The sequence below is a fragment of the Heterodontus francisci genome, chromosome 3 (assembly GCF_036365525.1).
Source record: "Heterodontus francisci isolate sHetFra1 chromosome 3, sHetFra1.hap1, whole genome shotgun sequence".
Classification (NCBI taxonomy): Eukaryota; Metazoa; Chordata; class Chondrichthyes; order Heterodontiformes; family Heterodontidae; genus Heterodontus; species Heterodontus francisci.
Genome location: NC_090373.1, coordinates 11,321,289 through 11,341,935, shown reverse-complemented (window position 1 = coordinate 11,341,935; position 20,647 = coordinate 11,321,289). Strand labels below are relative to the sequence as shown.

The 20,647-nt window shown below is 44.4% G+C and overlaps 1 protein-coding gene across 1 annotated transcript in view; it reads left to right on the top strand.

Annotated features, from left to right (window-relative positions):
• fam135a (family with sequence similarity 135 member A) overlaps positions 1-20,647 on the top strand; it is a 319,597-nt gene that overhangs the window by 103,338 nt on the left and 195,612 nt on the right. The window lies entirely within an intron of this gene.

The window sequence follows — 20,647 nt, the reverse complement described above, 5'->3', positions numbered from 1 at the left end:
TTTAGACCCCTTGTGATTTTAAGCACCTCTGTCAAATCTGCACTCAACCTTCTCTAAGGGGAAAAACCCCAGCTTCTCCAATCTTTCCATAGAACTGAAGTACCTCATCGCTGGAACCATTCTCATAAATCTTTTCTGCACACTCTCTGAAGCCTTCATATCCTTCCTATTCTGGTGCCCAGAATCTGACAAGCTACTCCAGTTGAGACCGAGCCAGTGTTTTATAAAGGTTCATCCTAACTTCCTCGCTTTTGTACTCTGTGCCTCTATTTATAAAGCCCAGGATCCTGTATGCCCTTTTAACCACTTTCTCAACCTGCCCTGCCACCTTCAATGATTTGTGCACACATACCCCCAGGCCTCTCTGTTCCTGCACCCACTTTGGAATTGTTCCCTTTATTTTATATCGCTTCTCCTGGTTCCTCCTACCAAAATGTACCACTTCACACTTCTCTGCATTAAATTTCATCTGCCATGTGTCTATCCACTCCACCAACCTGTTTATCTTGAAGTCTTTTACTATCCTCATCACAATACTTCGAAGATTTTGTTTTATCTGCAAATTTTGAAGTTGTACTCTGTACACCCAAGCCTAGGCCATTAATATATATCAACCAAAGCAATGGTCCTAGTACCGAACCCCAAGGGGAAACCCACTGTATACCTTCCTCCAGTCTGAAAAACAACTCTCTATTTCCTGTCACTCAGCTAATTTCATATCCATGCTGCCATTGTCCCTGTTATTCCATGGACCTCAAATTTGCTGGCAAGCCTATTACGTGACACTTTATCAAACGTCTTTTGGAAGTCCATGTACACCACATCAATGGCATTAACCTCATCAACCCTTTCTGTTACCTCATCAGAAAACTCAATCAAGTTAGTTAGATACTATTTGCCATTAACAAATCTGTGCTGTCTTTCCCTAATTAATCCACACATCCAAGTGACTGTTTATTTTGCACTGGATTATCATTTCTAACAGCTTTCCCACCACCAAGGTTAATCTGGCTAGCCTGTATTTGTTGAATTTATTCTAACACCGCTTTTTAAACAAGGGTATAACCTTTCCAGAGCACGACATTTGGCACCAGTATGGCTGCAGGAACTTCCGGAAACATGCCAAAGGTGACACATGGCCGCCTTCGGGGTTCTGCTCCGGATTTTCTGTTAGGGTTTACTCCCTTAGCCTTGGTCTCTCCCGAGACACCCACAAGACAGTGGGGTTGTTAGGGCCCCTGCTCAGGGATAGGTGGATGCCGGTGGGAGGAAGTGGGGGGAAGGGGGTGCGGGGTGCGAGGGGGAGCTGGGAAGGGGGTGCGAGGGGGAGCTGGGAAGGGGCTGCAGTGGGGTAGGGGAGGGGGGGTGCGAGGGGAAGATGGTGCAAGGGGGGAGCTGGGAAGGGGGCACGAGGGGGGAGTTGGGAAGGGGGAGCGGTGGGGGGGTGGGGGAAGGGGGTGTTTACAAGATAAATATAGATAAGGGAGGCCAACCAATAAAAATCTACACTTCCCCTCCCCATTGCATCATCTAAATGACTCTTGAATGAACCCCAACTGGAAAACCATTCTAAGTGTTTGTCCAGGCCTCCGTAGTAAACTTTCTCCACCAGTTTTAACCTTTCACTATCCTGGTGTAGAAGTACTGCCCTGGATTAACCTCATCCATGTCATTTATTAGCTTCTATACCAAACCACCCCCAACCCCCACACCCAGTTGCCCCATTGCAAGACTAAACGTTCTTTTTTGCACCGCCTCCTTGGCTGGAAGCTTTCCCTTATGTCTTGTTAACCAAAACTAAAAAATGTACTGAAGGCGCAGCAGAATTTGCAGATTTACTTCAAATTATTATGTGAGATCAGAGATGGCAATATCTATCACTAATCAACCATCAACAAATTCTCAATGCCAAACTACCTGGGGCTGAATTGTTTTGAAGTACATTCTCTGAATCACAACTCCAATGTCATTATTTGCTCGAATTGAAAAAGGGGTTTGTGCTTAATGTTGCTACAGATTTTTCAATATAGTTTAAAAATCAGCATTTTTGGTACAGTATTGTATCGTTCTCTAATCGATGGCATGACAAATTTACTTAATTGCTGCACTTTATGAACGAATGATTGAGTTTCAAATGTCCTGCTCTAATTTACACACAACCTGTGATTTCCTAGCCACTTGTAAATCCATGTTCTGTTTCTGAAAAAAATAAAGCTATCAAATGTCTGCATAAATCTGTTAAATTTTTACTAGGCGGTCTACGTTTGTGGCATTTATATGTTATTAAATTGCTATTTTGAAACGCATCTAGAAAAATTTAATGGCAAATGGAATTCCAGATTAAACACCAAGAAGGCCGAGAGGTGGGTTTTGACGTTTGGGCAACTCACAACCTCCATACATCTGCCCAGGCATGCGCCATGGAAAGGTCACTCCAAAGTCGCCTCACAGCGACCAAAACAACACAGAAGGCAGCAGTTATGGGTTATAAGTCCAGCTCAATTGGCATAGAGATTGGGTGCCACGGGTTGCCTTTGTCGGTGGAGAGGTCATCGCATCTCACTGGACAGCTACTGCCCGCCTTAAACCGGGAAGCCCCCGGTCAAGAAGGTTTTGTCCCGCCACAGTCCACCTGCTTCAATGGGTCCTTGGAGCTCAGGGTTATTGCCTGAAAAGAGGACTGCAACACCGCACCAAACAGCACGACAAAAAAAGGAAAGAAGGTACCAGCCCTTCGTTTTGCAAGCTGGAACATCAGAACTATGTGTCCTGGCCTGTTGGATGATCTTAAACAAATCAACGATTCTCGGAAGACCGCCATCATTAACAACGAGCTCAGTAGACTCAATGTGGACATTGCAGCACTTCAGGAGACACGTCTCCCTGCGAGCAGATCTCTAAGAGAGCAAGACTACACCTTCTTCTGGCAAGGTAGGATCTTGAAGAACCAAGAGAGCATGGAGTGTGCTTCGCCATCAGAAACTCTTTGCTCAGCATGATAGAGCCACCTTCAAATGGCTCGGAACACATACTGCCCATCCGACTGCTCACCGCCTCTGGTCCAGTACACCTAATTAGCATCTATGCTCCAACGCTCTGCTCCCCACCTGAAGCCAAAGACCAGTTCTGCGAGGAACTCCATAATATCATGAGTAGCATCCCCAATACCGAACATCTGTTCCTGCTGGGGGACTTTAATGCCAGGGTTGGGGCTGACCATGACTCATGGCCCTCCTGCCTTGGGCGCTATGGCATTGGAAGGATGAATGAGAATGGACAGAGACTGCTTGAGTTGTGTACCTTTCATAACCTCTGCATCACCAACTTGTTCTTTCATACTAAACCCTCTCACCAGGTTTCTTGGAGGCACCCAAGATCACGTCGGCACCAGCTGGACCTCATCGTCACAAGGCGAGCCTCTTTAAACAGCGTTCAAATCGCACGCAGCTTCCACAGTGCGGACTGCGACACCGACCACTCCCTGGTGTGCAGCAAGGTTAGACTCAAACCAAAGAAGCTGCATCACTCCAAGCAGAAGGGCCGCCCGTGCATCAACACCAGCAGAATTTCTTATTCACAGCTGTTACATAAGTTTCTAAATTCACTTGAAAAAGCCCTTCAAAACACTCCTACACGGGCTGCAGAGGCCAAGTGGGCCTACATCAGAGACGCCATCTATGACTCAGCTATGACCACCTATGGCAAACGTGAGAAGCAGAATGCAAACTGGTTTCAATCTCACTTTGAAGAGCTGGAACCTGTCATAGCCACTAAGCGCATTGCACTGCTGAACTACAAGAAAGCCCCAGCGAGTTAACATCCATAGCACTGAAAGCAGCCAGAAGCGCTGCACAAAGAACAGCCAGGCGCTGCGCAAATGACTACTGTCAACACCTATGCAGTCATATTCAGCTGGCCTCTGACACCGGAATCATCAGAGGAATGTATGATGGCATTAAGAGAGCTTTTGGGCCAACCATCAAGAAGATCGCCCCCCTCAAATCTAAATCAGGGGACACAATCACTGACCAACGCAAGCAAATGGACCGCTGGGTGGAGCACTACCTAGAACTGTACTCCGGGGAAAATGTTGTCACTGAGACCGCCCTCAATGCAGCCCAGTCTCTGCCAGTCATGGATGAGCTGGACGTACAGTCAACAAAATCGGAACTCAGTGATGCCATTGATTCTCTAGCCAGTGGAAAAGCCCCTGGGAAGGACAGCATTACCCCTGGCCTGCTATACTTTCAGCACTGTACGAACTGCTTTGCCTGTGCTGGGACGAGGGAGCAGTACCACAGGACATGTGCGATGCCAATATCATCACCCTCTATAAGAACAAGGGTGACCACGGTGACTGCAACAACTACCGTGGAATCTCCCTGCTCAGCATAGTGGGGAAAGTCTTCGCTCGAGTCGCTTTAAACAGGCTCCAGAAGCTGGCTGAGCGTGTCTACCTTGAGGCACAGTGTGGCTTTTGAGCAGAGAGATCCACCATTGACATGCTGTCCTCCCTTCGCCAGCTACAGGAGAAATGCTGCAAAGAGCAGATGCCCCTCTACGTTGCTTTCATTGATTTCACTAAAGCCTTTGACCTCGTCAGCAGACGTGGTCTCTTCAGACTACAAGAAAAGATCGGATGTCCACCAAAGCTACTAAGTATCACCACCTCATTCCATGACAATATGAAAGGCACAATTCAGCATAGCAGCGCCTCATCAAACCCCCTTCCTATCCTGATTGGCGTGAAACAGGGCTGTGTTCTCGCACCCACACTTTTTGGGATCATCTTCTCCCTGCTGCTCTCACATGCGTTCGAGTCTTCAGAAGAATGAACTTTCCTCCACACAAGATCAGATGGCAGGTTGTTCAACCTTGCCTGTCTGAGAGCAAAGACCAAAGTACGGAAAGTCCTCATCAGGGAACTCCTCTTTGCTGACGATGCTGCATTAACATCTCACACTGAAGAGTGTCTGCAGAGACTCATCGACAGAATTGTGGCTGCCTGCAACGAATTTGGCCTAACCATCAGCCTCAAGAAAATGAACATCATGGGACAGGACATCAGAAATGCTCCATCCATCAATATCGGCGACCACGCTCTGCAATTGGTTCAAGAGTTCACCTACCTAGGCTCAACTGTCACCAGTAACCTGTCTCCAGATGCAGAAATCAACAAGCGCATGGGAAAGGCTTCCACTGCTATGTCCCGACTGGCCAAGAGAGCGTGGTATAATGGCACACTGACATGGAACACAAAAGTCCGAGTGTATCAAGCCTGTGTACTCAGTACCTTGCAATAAGGCAGCGAGGCCTGGACAACGTATGTCAGCCAAGAGCGACGTCTCAATTCATTCCATCTTCGCTGCCTCCGGAGAATACTTGGCATCAGGTGGCAGGACCGTATTTCCAACACAGAAGTCCTCGAGGCGGCCAGCATCCCCAGCATATACACCTTACTGAGTCGGCGGCGCTTGAGATGGCTTGGCCATGTGAGCCGCATGGAGAGTGGCAGGATCCCCAAGGACACGTTGTGCAGCAGGTTCGTCACTGGTATCAGACCCACCGGCTGTCGATGTCTGCAAATGCGACATGAAGCCCTGTGACATTGATCACAAGTCGTGGGAGTCAGTTGCCAGTGATTGCCAGAGCGGGCGGGCAGCCATAAAGGCAGGGCTAAAGTGTGGCGAGTCGAAGAGACTTAGCAGTTGGCAGCAAAAAAGACAGAAGCGCAAGGAGAGAGCCAACTGTGTAACAGCCCCGACAACCAATTTTATCTGCAGCACCTGTGGAAGAGTCTGTCACTCTAGAATTGGCCTTTATAGCCACTCCAGGTGCTGCTTCACAAACCACTGACCACCTCCAGGCACTTACCCATTGTCTTTCGAGACAAGGAGGCCAAAGAAGAAGAAGATAACCTTTCCAATTTTCCAGTCCTCTGGCACCACCCCTGTATTCAAGGAGGATTGAAAGATTGTGGCCAGTGCCTCCGCAATTCACACTCTTACTTCCCTTAGTATCTTTGAATGCCCATCCAGTCCTGGTGACTTATCAGCTTTAAGTACAGACAACCTTTCTATTACATCCTCTTCATCAATTGTTACGACCAGGTGAGAAAGAGGTCTAGGGTTCCCTTTCCACCTTCACCTGGTCTTACTGTAACAGGGTTTAAATGTAAACACACCATGTTTTTAGCCCCCCCTTGGTGAATCCTTGTTCACCGCTTTCCAATTATAAGGCAAAGAAACCAGCACAAATAAAATTTCTTAGGTTTAAAGAAGAAAAGTTGAAATTTATTAAGCTTAAACTTTAATTCGGTTGACACTTACAGATACACAATGCTCCCACGGGAGCATGCATATGTGATACACACATGCAAATAGAGACAGAAAAGAGCAGAAGAAAAATAAAGTGGAAAAGTTTGAGGCAATATCTGAAGTGTTGTTGTTACAGTTCTTCGAGCTTACTGTAGAGTCCTTGATTGTAGGTAGATCTTGCTTTTTGTTGGGGCCCTGTATTCTTCTTAAACCTTATTCGCTGTAGGAGACTTTTCTGTCTTGAGGTTCATGTGTCTTCAGTGGATTCAGAGGCTTGTGAGAAAGAGATGGGAGCAGACGGAGAGATCTCAATCCAGGAGCAAACAGATACTCTGCCCAAACTGTTTGTACAAATTCAAAAAACTCAGTTTAGTCATGTGACTAGCTGGTTTGACCATGTCCATTTGTGTATTCGGCCATCTTAGCAGTCAACCTGGAATGCGAGCTCCCCCACCTTCAACGTCTGGTGATCAAAAGTCCATTGTGGGTTGAATGTGTCAGGGAATGGCTGCTTTGTCCTTCCATACACTGTATGTTAATATGCAAGTGTTTTTTCCAGCCTCAGCTGATCTATTTAACAAGTCCTTTCTTAACTCCAGTAACAGTTTAAAATCAGTGTTCATGACAAAATGAATGTGCCTCATTCTTGGCAGGTGGGGGGCCTAGCATGACACAATTCTTAGCCAATCCAGTGTCTCAACTACCACTTTTACTATGACTTCGGCAGCATCTTCTTCCTTGGTAAAGACAGACGCAAAGTGCATATTTGGTACCTCAGCTATGTACTCTACCTCCATGCTTAGATCCCCCTTTTGGTACCTAATTGACCCCTCCCCTCCTTTGTCTCTCTGATTTCCTTCCTCATTTCTCCTCTGAGCTTTCGATATTCAGCCTGGCTCTTACTTGTATGATCAACTTGACAGCGGTTGTACACACCCTTCTTCTGCTTCATCCTACTCTCTATCTCTTTCAACATCCAGGGAGATCTGGCTTTGGTTTCCCTACCTTGCTCACTTTGGAGTTTCTTTTCTCCAGGATAATAAGAGTTGAAGGCAGATTTGGTTGTGGAAAGGGAGTAACTGTACCACCTGGCTATTTGCTGATGTGCATTCAAGCTGGCTGCCTGTAGATTTGAAGCCACTGAAGTGACTGTTCGGTGCATAGTGGGGTTGCAAATCTATCTGTGATCTGAGGGGGACAATGATGTTAAAGGAGACAAGATGTTGAGGAGCACCTTGGATGTCAAGCCAGAGGAGGAGGAAGTTGTTGTTTGAGCGGGTACTAGTTGGGAGAGTGTTTTTTTTTTAATTCAAGGGTAGAAAGATAAAGTGGAGAGGTTTGGGGTAGATAGTGTAGGAAAAGACAGTTGAGAATTGGTCAGAGAGTTCTGTTTGAAATTGAGACCTGGGTAAGCCAAGTGCTTTGTGCTGAGGTAGAGGGTGAGGTTAAGGAAGGTGAACAGAGCAAGAAAAATAATGGCGACATAAGTGGATGAATTATTCTGGAGATTGAAGTCACAGACGATGAGGAGTGTTTCCGTACAGAGCATGGGATGGAGGGGATGGATCAGAGAGGAGAGAGTTTTTAGGGAAACGTCTATAGTTCCTGTAATACAGTAGACTAGGACCGTCTTGGGAAGTGGGGGAGACGATGAAAATTAGTGATTGAATATGTCGCAAAAACCACAAAAGAGAAAATAAGTGCACGTGGCTGGCATGACTATCCAGATATGGAAAATGCATTCAAATGTGAAGTGAAATGCTGCAACTTCAAGCAATGGAAAGTAGTAAACAGTGGGCCAGATTTAGGTCACTTTCAGCATGATAGTGTACTTCTTGTGGATGGGGAAAAGTTTGTTTGAAAGAGAACAAACATCCAATAGGGCAGTATAGCAGGGCAGGAAACTGGCTGGCTGTGAGGGTGATTTGCTCTGGGGCGTGGAATCAGAAATTATGCAGCTGGAGTGATAAGTTGGAGTTTTGTTGCAGTAGGCCAAAGTATTCTCAGAAAACATGCCTTAAGGCTCAGCATCCCAAACCTCACTTATTGTACCCACTTACTCTTCCAGATCGACCGGCTGTCTGTGTACTCCTATTAGCATGCTGGTTTAATATTTAAACCCCTTTAATACCCAAATATTGTTTAAAATATGCAAATTATAATACATATATACAACTTAAACAATTCATGAACAATTTTCCTCGCCATTAATGTGATAGGTGAGGTTGTTTTTTCGAGCATTGGCATTGTTGTACTGATGGGTGATAGTTTGATTCATAGCTTGCTCAGTAAATTGGACAATGAAGATCATAACAGCAAATTTTTGTACTCTTCCATATTTGGGTGAACAATATTTTTGTAACCCCCTGCATTGCACCACCCCAATACCCCTGACCCCCAGACTGTCCCTCCTCTTCAACTTCTTTCAGTCACATTTTTTTGAATTGTTGCTAATGGTCTGACTATGGGAATACTTTGTCTCTGTTATCACTGTACGCCACGCTGTGGGAATAGATAAAGATGAAAGTGGCAGCCATACACTCCAGTCCTTTGGAATTATCGAATCGCACAGAGTAGGCCATACCCAAGTACTTATATATAACAAGAAAAGCATAGGTCCCAATACCGAGCCCCAGGAGACCCAATGGCATCCTTTCCCCAGTCAGAAAAACATCCGTTCACCATTGCACTCTGGCTCCTATTTCTCAGCGAAATTAAGTACCCATGTTTCCATTGACGCTTTAATCCCATGTGCTTCTATTTTCCAAATAAGTCTGTTAGGTGGCGCTTTGTAAAATGTCTTTTCAAAGGCCATATGTAAAATATCTATTGCAGTACTTCTGTTAATTCATCAAAGAATTCAATCAAGGTGGTCGCACATAATTTTGTCTTAAACAAATTTGACCAAGTGTAGTATCAAGGAGCCCTAGCAAAATTGAAGTCAGTGGGAATTGGGGGAAAACTCCATTGGTTGGAGTCACACCGAGTACAAAGTGAGATGGTTGTTGGAGGCTGATTATCTCAGCCCCAGGACATTGCTGCAGAAGTTCCTCAGGGTCCTGTCCTCGGCTCAACTATCTTCAGCAGCTTTATTGATGACCTGTCCTCCGACACAAGGTAAGAAGTGAGGATGTTTGCTGATTGCACAGTATTCAGTAGCATTCACAACTCCTCAGATATTGAAGCAGTCCGTGTCCACATGCAACAAGTCTTTGCTTTAAAAGTCTTCTCAAAAACTATCTATTTGGCCAGGTTTTGGTCATGGCTCGCATCCTTTTCCCTGCCAACTTCCAATTGTGAAATCCCTTGGGATGTTTTTCTTAACATTAAAGGCAATATATGAATGCAAGCTTTCGTTTGAATTTACTATTCAGGTTATTATGTTGCGTCTGCACACATCAGTTCAACTTCTTTGTTAATCAAGTCAATATCCCTCTAAATGTTAGAACCATCATGTACACACGTATATAAAATGTAAAAGACACATTTTGTTAATAGTGTTAAATGATGTGTAGATTTTCCAATTATGTGCTGTTAAGTTGGATTTTTTATTTCTCGAAATATGAAAACTCTGAATTTTTAACTCAAAGTTGTCAGGAGAGTTTCCCACCCCACACCATATGGTGCTGGGAACAGTCCAGCCTTGGTGGCTCCATCAATCAGTGATGGCAGGGTCCTAAATGAACCAGGCTCCTCTCTGGGCGTTAGAGATTACCTTTGGGGGTGGACGACACACTTTTCATTCCCTGGAGGAGCTGGCTCAAGGACATAGGGTCTCCCAAAGCAGTTGAGTCCCACTCCCACCCCCAATGCCTCTAGACCCCATAAGTCCATCTCCAGCCAGGAGTCCTGCTCTTAGGAAACCGACAGTAGTCAGCAGATTGTCTACTCCTCTCAGACGGTGTATTGCTGCAGGTGACCTTGCTAGCTGCAAGTAGTTGGCAAGTGTCTGAGTACTCCGTGGAGACCTCCAATCCGTGCTTGGAAGCTCAGAGAGGGCTAAGGGGTTGCTGGCGACCAAATGTCACTGAGATCATGCCCCCAGAGACCAAACGGCCAGCATGTCGCTGGGCCATGCCGCATGCTCTTGCATTAGGGGAAAATACAACAGGTAGAGCAAACATCCACTGGGAAGGCCCTCTTCCTTGCACACGCACGTTCACACACATCATAATTTATCTTCTGTAGTTAATTTAAGTTAGTGTTTCGCTTGCTTACAGAATCTGATAGCAAATGATAGAATGTCTCAAAGTTGCAGGTATTCTCAAATAACCCTTTTTACTTTGTCCTAATGTTTGTGATGCAAAGTTTATGTTACACTGAATATTGATGAACTGTTCCACTCGTCCTACCTTTGTTAGCTGCCTATTAAGACAGAGATGCACTGAGGAATCTTTGCAGACCCCCAGTTATATCCATTCTTGGCTTTGAAGTCTAAAATGAGAATAAGATCCTTTTTTCCCAAAAGGAAGGGTGTCTCTCCTAATTAAACAACGCTACCAACTAAAATAATAGGTTTTCCTGATCTAATTATTGCTGCTGCTGAATAGTATCTTTGATGCAAAAGTGTACTAGTTTCTTTGCTCCATTTTCTGATGGGTTGGCTAGCATCAATAATGGCAATAATCATATATTGTGGGCGGCACAGTGGCGCAGTAGTTAGCACCGCAGCCTCACAGCTCCAGGGACCCGGGTTCGATTCCGGGTACTGCCTTTGTGGAGTTTGCAAGTTCTCCCTGTGTCTGCGTGGGTTTTCTCCGGGTGCTCCGGTTTCCTCCCACAAGCCAAAAGACTTGCAGGTTGATAGGTAAATTGGCCATTATAAATTGTCACTAGTATAGGTAGGTGGTAGGGAAATATAGGGACAGGTGGGGATGTTTGGTAGGAATATGGGATTAGTGTAGGATTAGTATAAATGGGTGGTTGATGTTCGGCGCAGACTCGGTGGGCCGAAGGGCCTGTTTCAGTGCTGTATCTCTAATCTAAAATATGTACTAATGTCTCCCCAAATTGGGTGCAGACCATCCATTGCTACATTAGTATGCTTTATACAAATTTTACACCTGAAAAACTGGTGCAGTGCATACCAATTTCTATCCAAGTATTCTCTGATGTGTCCTGGTGCCTTGGGGTGGGTGGCAATTTTGTAGAGCTTGCTAAAGAATACACAGATAGTAGCAAGTAGAGTTCAGGTGAAAAAAGTTTGTGGGTGCTGTTTCTCGGAGCGTAGATCAGAAAAAAATACTAGTGTAAGATTTAAAATGTTCAATTGCTGGTGTCTGAAGAATGGTGGACTGAGTTCACAATAGATGTTCCCTCTGGAGCTCAGAGGGGGTAATGACTGCATGATTTGTGCTAGAGACTGGAGGTGGGTGACAGTAGGATTCTGAGATGGCCTTGAGCTTGGTCTTGGAGAGTTTGGAGTCAGACAGGACAGAAAGGCTGAGGAGAAGCTGTTGCATCAATAGAGAGTAGCAACTTTAGGAGTACTTGAGCATAGATTATCTCCGTACTAACTGAGCACTTTTCATTTCTATAAGGTGGGGAGCTCTGATTACATCCCCCAAAGCTGAGCACTGGAACACTATGTCGTGGTTGAAATAAAAAGAAAGTGTAAATGCTGAAAACCTGAAACAAATGCACCTGTTGGCAATACATAGTAGTCCTTCAGAATCTGTAAAGTGAAGAGACAGGTTAATGCTTCAAAGGTGGCAGTATCAGAATTGAAATGGGAGGGAACATAATATAATGGTTATATGGTAAAGACTGTAGTGGAAAATTTATAGCAGAATTGATATCAGTCAGTGGCTGGCTGACAGAAACTTGGCATTCTGGATTTCTTTCTCCGCTGACTCTCAACCTTAATAAAACCGGCTGCTGATAGACTGAGAACTGAGCTGGACAGGGACATGGCAAGGTGGAGAAATTGCGTGCTTCAAGAACCATTTTTAGAGGAACTTACTGCATCTAAGTTTCCTTTGCCTTGGGAAATCACAGGCTGATGTTTTCCGATGATTCATTCCTCTCTGGAGATGAAACATTTTGTTTGTTAAACTGTGACATTCTGTGAACGTAGATGAAAACAAATACATCTGTTAATCGAGGCAGTAATTGCAAGAATAGTAGTACATTAGACTGCTTGCAGGTAATATTTCAATGGTAGTGTAATCTATTTATATTCGAAAGAGTTTTTTGATTCCTGAGTGAGGAAAGAGTAAATAAATATGGTTTTAGGGCAGGAAAATTTACTTCAAAAGAACTTGGTTTTGAAATGGTAGCTAAAGCTGAATGCCTTGCTTACAAACTTATTTTTATGCTTCTGATCCATCAGGAAGTTACATCTGCCGCCTTGTAATCTTTACTGTTTCCTAAAGTATTGCTGATTTTTTTTGAAGGCTGTGTGTACTTGAACTGTAGAAAATATGAACCAAAGATCTGTCCCAGAAAGTTAAAAGTGGGTGTCCTGACTACTACTACTACTACTACTTCTTTTCTTCCTTCTTCTTCCTTCTCCTTCTTCTTTCTTTCTTCTTCCTTCTTCTTCCTCCTTCTCCTTCTTCCTCTTCCTATTCCTTCTTCTTCTTCCTTCTTCTTCCTTCTTCTTCCTTCTTCTTCCTTCTTCCTTCTTCTTCCTTCTTCTTCCTTCTTCTTCTTCCTTCTTCTTCCTTCTTTCTTCTGCTTCCTCCTTCCTTCTTCTTCCTTCTTTCTCCTTTCTTCTTCTTCCTTCTTCTTCCTTCTTCTTCCTCCTTCTTCTTCTTCTCCTTCTTCCTTCTTCCTTCTTCTTCTTCCTTCTTCTTCTTCCTTCTTCTTCCTTCTTTCTTTTTCTTCCTCCTTCCTTCTTCTTCTTCCTTCTTCCTTCTTTCTCCTTTCTTCTTCCTCCTTCTTCTTCCTTCTTTCTTCCTTCTTTCTTCCTTCTTTCTTCCTTCTTTCTTCTTCCTTCCTTCTTCTTTCTTCCTTCTTCCTCCTCCTGTTCCTCCTCCTCCTGCTCCTCCTCTTCCTCCTGTTCCTCTTCCTCCTGTTCCTCTTCCTCCTGTTCCTCTTCCTCCTGTTCCTCTTCCTCCTGTTCCTCCTCCTCCTGTTCCTCCTCCTCCTGTTCCTCCTCCTGTTGCTCCTCCTCCTGTTCCTCCTCTTCTTTTTCTTCTTTCTTGTCTCGGGAGACAATGGGTAAGCGCCTGGAGGTGGTCACTGGTTTGTGGAGCAGCGCCTGGAGTGGCTACAAAGGTCAATATTAGAGTGACAAACTCTTACACAGGTGCTGCAGAAAAAATTGTTTGTCGGGGCTGTTACACAGTTGGCTCTCCCCTTGTGCTTCTGTCTTTTTTCCTGCCAACTGCTAAGTCTCTTCGACTCGCCACACTTTAGCCCCGCGTTTATGGCTGCCCGCAAGCTCTGGCGATCGCTGGCAACTGACTCCCACGACTTGTGATCAATGTCACAGGACTTCATGTCGCGTTTGCAGACGTCTTTAAAGCGGATACATGGACGGCCGGTGGGTCTGATACCAGTGGCGAGCTCGCTGTACAATGTGTCTTTGGGGATCCTGCCATCTTCCATGCGGCTCACATGGCCAAGCCATCTCAAGCGCCGCCGACTCAGTAGTATGTTTAAGCTGGGGATGTTGGCCGCCTCGAGGACTTCTGTGTTGGAGATACGGTCCTGCCACCTGATGCCAAGGATTCTCCGGAGGCAGCGAAGATGGAATGAATTGAGACGTCGCTCTTGGCTGACATACGTTGTCCAGGCCTCGCTGCCATAGAACAAGGTACTGAGGACACAGGCTTGATGCACTCGGACTTTTGTGTTCCGTGTCAGTGCGCCATTTTCCCACACTCTCTTGGCCAGTCTGGACATAGCAGTGGAAGCCTTTCCCATGCGCTTGTTGAATTCTGCATCTAGAGACAGGTTACTGGTGATAGTTGAGCCTCGGTAGGTGAACTCTTGAACCGCTTCCAGAGCGTGGTCGCCGATATTGATGGATGGAGCATTTCTGACGTCCTGTCCCATGATGTTCGTTTTCTTGAGGCTGATGATTAGGCCAAATTCGTTGCAGGCAGCTGCAATCCTGTCGATGAGACTCTGCAGACACTCTTCAGTGTGAGATGTTAAAGCAGCATCGTCAGCAAAGAGGAATTCCCTGATGAGGACTTTCCGTACTTTGGTCTTCGCTCTTAGACGGGCAAGGTTGAACAACCTGCCATCTGATCTTGTGTGGAGGAAAGTTCCTTCTTCTGAAGACTTGAACGCATGTGAGAGCAGCAGGGAGAAGAAAATCCCAAACAGTGTAGATGCGAGAACACAGCCCTGTTTCACACCACTCAGGATAGGAAAGGGGTCTGATGAGGTGCCGCTATGCTGAATTGTGCCTTTCATATTGTCATGGAATGAGGTGATGATACTTAGTAGCTTTGATGGACATCCGATCTTTTCTTGTAGTCTGAAGAGACCACGTCTGCTGACGAGGTCAAAGGCTTTGGTGAGATCAATGAAAGCAATGTAGAGGGGCATCTGTTCTTCGTGGCATTTCTCCTGTAGCTGACGAAGGGAGAACAGCATGTCAATGGTCGATCTCTCTGCACGAAAGCCACACTATGCCTCAGGGTAGACGCGCTCGGCCAGCTTCTGGAGCCTGCTTAAAGTGACTCGAGCAAAGACTTTTCCCACTATGCTGAGCAGGGAGATTCCATGGTAGTTGTTGCAGTCACCGCGGTCACCTTTGTTTTTATAGAGGGTGATGATATTGGCATCGCGCATGTCCTGAGGTACTGCTCCCTCGTCCCAGCACAGGCAAAGCAGTTCATGGACTGCTGAGAGTATAGCAGGCTTGGCACTCTTGATTATTTCAGGGGTAATGCTGTCCTTCCCAGGGGCTTTTCCACTGGCTAGAGAATCAATGGCATCACTGAGTTCCGATTTTGTTGGCTGTACGTCCAGCTCATCCATTACTGCTAGAGGCTGGGCTGCATTGAGGGTGGTCTCAGTGACAACATTCTCCCTGCAGTACAGTTCTAGGTAGTGCTCAACCCAGCGGTCCATTTGCTTGCGTTGGTCAGTGATTGTGTTCCCTGATTTAGATTTGAGGGGGGCGATCTTCTTGATGGTTGGCCCAAAAGCTCTCTTAATGCCATCATACATTCCTCTGATGATTCCGGTGTCGGAGGCCAGCTGAATATGCCTGCATAGGTGTTGTCAGTCGTCATTTGTGCAGCGCCTGGCTGTTCTTTGTGCAGCGCTTCTGGCTGCTTTAAGTGCTATGGATGTTAACTCGCTGGGAGCTTTCTTGTAGTTCAACAGTGCAATGCACTTAGCGGCTGCGACAGGTTCCAGCTCTTCAAAATGAGATTGAAACCAGTCTGCATTTCTCTTCACACGTTTGCCATAGGTGGTCAAAGCTGTTGCCATAGTGTCCTGACTACACTGCTACAAAAAAGCAGTGGACACGGCAGATGCATCTATGGCATCGGGTGTGGCACAGATGTGGGTGATCTGCATTTTTCCCAGATGCATTAGGAGATATATACTTGATGAAATGAGTCTCTGTCGAAGTAATTGGAGGCTAAATCTTTCAGACAGACAACTCTAACCCACATATGATGAATGTTTAAAGCAAATTGGACCCACTGCAATTTTCACTGTAGTGACCCTGAACCTGCAGAAACTTGAACTCATTCAATACTTTGCTGCCTGTATCCTAACTCTCAATGAGCCCTGTTCACCCATCGCCCATGTGCGCGCTAGCCCATGTTGGCTCCCGGTCTAGCAAAACCTCACATTTAAATTCTTATCTGTTTTCAAATTCCCCCATGGCTTTGGCCCTTTCTCTAAGATTTTCTAGCCTCTGAGAACTGTGTTCGTCTAATTTTGGCCGCTTGTGCATCTCCAGTTACCGTTTTGTTACCATTGGTAGCCATTCCTTCACCAGTCTAGGCCTGAAGCTCTGGAATTCCCTCTTTTATGATACTCGTTAAAACCTTTTTCTTTAAGCAAGCTATTGGTCACCTGTCTGAATATATCCGTATATGACTCCGTGTCAAATTTTATCTAACCACTTCTGCAAAGCGCTTTGGGATGTTTAAGGTGCTATATAAATAAAAATTGTCATTATGGTGCATTGGATGGAAGTATACCTTTCATGCTTGGTGACAGAACTACCTACAGCCAATCATACAGGAAATGTAAAATCCTGCTAATGTAAAGTACTTGGATCATTTCAGGGGTATTAAAATGAAGAACTTTAATCCTGTGTCGATTATTTAGGAGGCTATTACATATTATGTGCAGCTCACAGAGCATTTCATCTATTGGTAAGTTTACAGGGTGCCTAAGGATGATAGTGACATGAAGCTCATTCTTAAGCAGAGAGACTTTCAGAATTAAATTTGTTTTTTTACAGGAAAGATCAAGAGCGAGCATACAGTTTTCTACATTGTTGCTGAATAGACAATGTAAATGCAAAGCAAGTTATTTACTTTGAACTATGAGCATAGAACCAGAGGAATTAGATATTGCCATAAACGAGATTGGAGACTGGAATGTTTTTTTCTTGTGAAGTGTAAAATAAACTCCCAGATAAAGCAGTTAATGCCGTGTCGATACCCTTTTTTTAAAAGGCTGCATGAATATTTTGTTCAGAACAGAATTAAGGCTTGATAATCGTTATGTACAGGTAGCGATCATTAACTTGTGTTAAACATAATCGGCTGGATTTTATCAGCCCCCCGCCCCCCCAGCGCTGGGAAGGTTCCACCCCATTTTACCGGCAGCGGAGAGGCCTCGTGGTGACCCCTGCTGCTTGGAAATTGAATTTAAATATTTAAATAAATGTTAATCACTGAATAATTGCTCACCTTTCCACGACAACCGTCCCACGCCGATATTCCGGCCGGTTGTTGGAAGTCCCGCGCCTTCGGATCTCTATTCAGAGATCCGAGGCGGAACACTGATGGGGAGGGGGGAGGAGTAATGTTTTCAGGTCGGGGGGAGGTGTGCGGGGGGGAGCGATGTGGGGGAAGTGGCGAAAACTCTTCCCATTGGCTGAGGGGATGGTAGGAAGGGGTTGAAGGGCAAAGTTAATAAAGTTGGGGTGGGGAAGTTTGGGATGGGAAGAAAAGTTTTTTTTGGTGGGGGGAGAGGGCAATAAACAAATTGTTTGGTCATGGGGGTGGTGGGAGAGGGACTTCAATCTTTTATTAAATTTTAAAATGTAACTAACATCTATTTCTCTTTAAAAATTGAAATTATTTGTAAGGGCTTGAAGCCCTTTAAAAATGGCGCCGGCACTTGACTGGTGGCGACAGTGCCACTGCCGGGGATCAAATGCCCACCCGCCCTCCCACGTCATTGGGGGCGGGCGATCCACTCCCTCTACATCATCGATGTTCTGCCCTCCCCCAAGTCATCAGGTGCGGATGGTCCGCCCCCTCCATGTAAATGAGCCGCTAAATATCGCGGCGGCTCCGCAGTGCACGTGCACTGCGCCATTTTTGAAACTCACCACCAAGATCGGCAGTCAGCTTTAAGAGTGCAGCCCAATGATTCCAGAGTTTCTCTGATTTTGGAAAGTACCCAAAAAAGACAACTACTTAAAGCTGAAGCATGTCGAATATAAAGTTGGATCGTGATTCCAGGATATTTTCTTTCTTTGTGGGGAAATAGTGAAGAGAGAATCATTGTGGAATCTCAAGGGAACTTATATTCTGAAAGTGTCAATTATGGAGTTGATTGTGGAAGACACAGGCTTAATGTTGCAAATTCTGTACATTGTTTTTCACTTCAGTTACCTTTACAACTAGGTCAGTTGCCACTTTCTATTGCTACATAGAGGCAGATAAATACAATGAGAATTTTGCAACTGACATTTTAGTATAGAACATTTGAGAGATGTAAAACTGCAGTAAATCAACACAAAGTAAATTCAACTTTAACTGAATTTTCTGTTAAATTGAAATCATTTTGTTTACATTAATTTTCATTTTTATTAACAGACTTGTAGCTGTATAACTCAGAGAATGCAGTCACTTTACAAAAAATACTTTGACACGTTTACAAACCAAATTACACAATCATTGTTATGTAGTGTTCCATGGCTTATGTTACAACCAGGTGAGGAAGGGGTCTCGGGCTTCTTTCTTGCCCCTTTCCTGGTTTGGCCGTAACAGGGTTTATCTTTAAAAATACAGTGTTTTTATCTTACCACCTCAGTGAGTCTTTGCACACCATTCTCTAATTGTAATTGCAAATGAACCAATCAGACAGGTTTTCTTAGGTTCAAACAGGAAAGATGTAAGTTTATTAGCCTTATCACTTTAACTCAGTTAAAATTACTAAAATATACAACACAACCACGCTAGCATGCATATGAGATAAACATATGCACAAATAGATACAGAGAGGGAGAAAGAATTGCGGGGCAGCTTGAAGTAGAGTTGGCAGTAAATGGAATTCAGTTACTATCCTTTGTCTTTAATGTAAAGTCCTTGGTTGAACTTGAGGTCATGGAGTTTTCGCTGGGGCCTAGTGCACATTTTCAGACTTGCTTCTCTGGTACCAGATTGCTAAAGAGAGGTTTCAGTTGTCTTCTCAGTGGTTTCCAGTAAAGTTCTGCAGTCTTGAGACTTACACTGCCACTGAGGCATTCCTGGAACTTTGCTAGGGAGAGAGAGGCAGAGGGAGGGGAGACCTTCCTTCTCCTTTCTGTTCAATTCGCAGTCTGATCTCTTTCTGTGTGGCACAATTCAAAAGGTCCCCAGTTTGGCCAGCAGGTAGGTCATGTGACTATCTTTGTTTGAAACAGCATATTCTGGGAGGTTTGTTGGATTTCAAAGCTCTTCATTCACACTCAGTGAGGTGTGGAGTTCTGGCTCTTACACAGACAAAGATGTTGATTATCATTATTGCCTAGTCCAATCTTGTTAATTGAATCAGTGAGCACTCCCGTTGTGTCTCTATTCAACTGTGCAACCATGGCTAGCTTTGTTGTTTTTTTTTAAACAAGTTATGTGCAATGTCCAGTAAAAAAAAGTTTCAGTAGTATCCCATATGATGAAATTAATATGTTTCCATTTGGCAGGTGTGATTTCCGTCACACTTATTTTTATGTTCACCCAAATTATAGCAGCTTGTAAGTAGTAATTTGTACTTTAAATTGTGATTTTTGTTTAAACTGTTCAAACCTTTGTTGAATTAGATTTTTTACCAAAGCAATGACGAAACAAGAATAGCCACGCTATATATTTTAAGAAAACCCCTCAAGGCATAATCCATAAAACTAGATGGTGTGTAGCTTTTAATGTGCGTAGCTGCAGTTAATCAGTATTCTGCCACGTCCTCTGCTGGGTGTGCCTTGGTATCCCAGCTGAGGGGAAAATGTGGGTACTAATTTACATCTTCCCACTCCATAGCAGAACGAATTGCTGCTCAGAAAACTATCTGTTAATTAACTGAGCAATTCTTTTTTGCCTATAAATTTGTGTTTTGAGTAGATATTTTGATTACGATTTTAGTTCAAAGTACTGTAAATTTAGGTGACTAACTTGTGGCACCAGCATAATGTTTCTGCCGTGATTGGAGGTGGCATCTTAATTAAGGGCATCAGTTTACTTCCTATTTGAAGTAAACAGGCAGCTGAAATTTTTATTACAATTTTAGTTACTAAAGGTGTTATCAGTATGTAATATTGAGCTATAATGAATATCACATTTTTGCACTGAATGTAGCTGTTACATGCAATGATCAGGTCAAGAGTTATGGGAGAATGTTTGTATCCTGCAGGTATCTGATGCTTAACAGTTGTATGAAAGGGCACCTTTCATGGTTTAAGGAGTTCATTCAGAATGCAACTCAGCTATGCAGACCAGAAGATCCCAGATGTAATTTCTGGCATGTCTATATTAGCTAATCTTTATGAATCAGAGGTAAGAGCACTGCAGTTCTGATGAAAGGTTATAGACCTGAAACGTTAACTCTGCTTCTCTCTCCACAGATGCTGCCAGACTTACTGAGTATTTCCAGCACTTTCTGTTTTTTATTGAAGAACACTGCAGTTGCTCTTATCTCTGAATTAGAGAAAAATCAGCCAGGATTTTTACTTGTAATCAAGGACATAATCAGATTAACAGTGATGACATAATTTACACTTGCAGTGTAGACTCTTGGCTGGTGCCTGTGGAGTTGATCTCTTCATTGGCTTACTCCTGTTCCGAAGTTCCTGTTTCGCCATTCAATGAGATCATGCGACCTAACTCCATATACCCTCCTTTGCCGCATACCCTGAACACCTATGGATAACAAAAATCTTATCAGTTTCAGATTTAAAATTTACAACTGATCTAGCA